The 1,925-nt window shown below is 50.1% G+C and overlaps 1 protein-coding gene across 1 annotated transcript in view; it reads left to right on the forward strand.

Moving 5' to 3' along the window:
* LOC131730506 (elongation factor 1-gamma-like) overlaps positions 1-433 on the forward strand; it is a 10,782-nt gene extending 10,349 nt beyond the window's left edge. Inside the window, exon 10 of the mRNA XM_059020553.1 lies at positions 1-433. This exon is cut by the window's left edge and continues 788 nt beyond it. The gene's annotated coding sequence lies outside the window, so the exon portion shown is untranslated.
* Positions 434-1,925: the final 1,492 nt, after the last annotated feature.

The raw sequence follows: 1,925 nt of genomic DNA on the forward strand, positions 1-1,925 counted from the left end.
AAATGAGTGAATACTCTTCAGTGCCGAGGTGAAGCGGTGTTCTGGGAAGGGGCGTGCAGTTTGAAACGTGTTTCAGTCTTCTTGCCAGCTTTACATCACTGCTTACTTTCTCTTGTTCGTGATTAGTCTTCAGTTGGGGGTCCCCTTGTCAAAATTCGTCTTTAAAAGGGGTCTCCCCAGAGCCCCCAGCTGAAACGATGATGGTTAAGGAGAGTGAAGCTGCCTGAACTGTGCTCTCTCTCTCTCTCTGTCTTCTGCTCCTTCCTTCTCAATGCCTGAGTGCTCGCCCTTGCCTTGCTGCAGTCCAGTGAAATGAAGCACAGCAAAGCGCTTTCACAGGAATGACTGAATTCGATCTGCTGCGTGCTTTCAAACCCAGCCTGCTGCTCGCTTTACTGTACGCGGGGAAGGAGGTAATAAAGCTGTTCTCTCACTCCTGGCTGTGATAGTCATTCTTGTGTTTGGCAGAGCTGTACAGTCAACACAAAGAGAATCTGTATATATATATAGTAAAACGTCTAAGATACTAGACTCAAGCAGACCAGCGTTTGGGCTCCAGTGCCTTCATCAGTGTGATTATTGAAACTAGAAGAGACCGAGTCAAGCAGACCAGCGTTTGGGCTCCAGTGCCTTCATCAGTGTGATTATTGAAACTAGAAGAGACCGAGTCAAGCAGACCAGCGTTTGGGCTCCAGCGCCTTCATCAGTGTGATTATTGAAACTAGAAGAGACCGAGTCAAGCAGACCAGCGTTTGGGCTCCAGCGCCTTCATCAGTGTGATTATTGAAACTAGAAGAGACCGAGTCAAGCAGACCAGCGTTTGGGCTCCAGTGCCTTCATCAGTGTGATTATTGAAACTAGAAGAGACCGAGTCAAGCAGACCAGCGTTTGGGCTCCAGTGCCTTCATCAGTGTGATTATTGAAACTAGAAGAGACCGAGTCAAGCAGACCAGCGTTTGGGCTCTGGCAGTCCTCGGTAGTTGATCAGTAACAGAGCCCCAGCCAGCGTGTGTTCGTGTCGCCCTTCTCCCCGGCGCTCGGTATGTTTGAAGTTGTGTTTCGATGCAGTGGGTCCGTCGCCGCGGTCGAGGTTAGAGAGGCGGCTGTGTTTGTTACAGCTCTCAAACCCCCCCAGTCCAATTATCATTCCTGGGCTGTGCGCTCACCCTCTCACGCTGCGGCTGGCATTTCAACACACAAGAGGGGGGTATTATATATATAAACGGGTTTTTTGTTTTACTGGAACTCGTATGTTTTGTTTTTAGGAAAAACAACAGCGTCTCCCCTCCAGGAGAATCCCTTCATAAAACTCAATATTTTAAACAGCTATTTTAATAACCATCACGCCTCAGAATGCTGAAGCAGGGACGGAAGCAGAGACTCCTGTTGCACAGCAGCGTCACCCAGTCCAGGTTTTACTACGAGCTTGATCAGCCCCCAGTGTGTGCAGGTGAACAAGGGGTGAACTCCGCCTGGAGCGACGCTGCGTGTCTCTAAGCAAGGATACCGAGAGAGCCTGTCATTCCCGAGGCTCGGAAAGAATGACAACAACGCAAACACAACTCCACTGCTACAGCCAGAGATAGAAACCACAGCTTCCAGCAAACAGCCTCTCACCGTCCTCGGCAGGGCCGGGGTTACATTCAGATCGATGCGTGGTGCAGATAGTCAGTGCGCTGCAGCCGCCCCGATTTAACAGAGAAGATTGTCGGAGTGTATTTATATCCTGTGCAGTGCCGCTGATGAGCCTGATTTACGCTCATTCTGCAAAGGAAGTTGAAAAGCGGCAGTGTCTTGAAATGTCCAGCAGAGGGCGAGCTAGTCCTGTCTGGGGAAGGACAGGGCGTTGCTCTGTAAAAGGGTTTGATGGATAGAGGGGGGGAAGAGACAGAGAGTGGGTGTGCTTTTAAAATGGATGCGCTCAA

This window comes from Acipenser ruthenus, unplaced genomic scaffold (assembly GCF_902713425.1).
Source record: "Acipenser ruthenus unplaced genomic scaffold, fAciRut3.2 maternal haplotype, whole genome shotgun sequence".
Lineage (NCBI taxonomy): Eukaryota > Metazoa > Chordata > Actinopteri > Acipenseriformes > Acipenseridae > Acipenser > Acipenser ruthenus.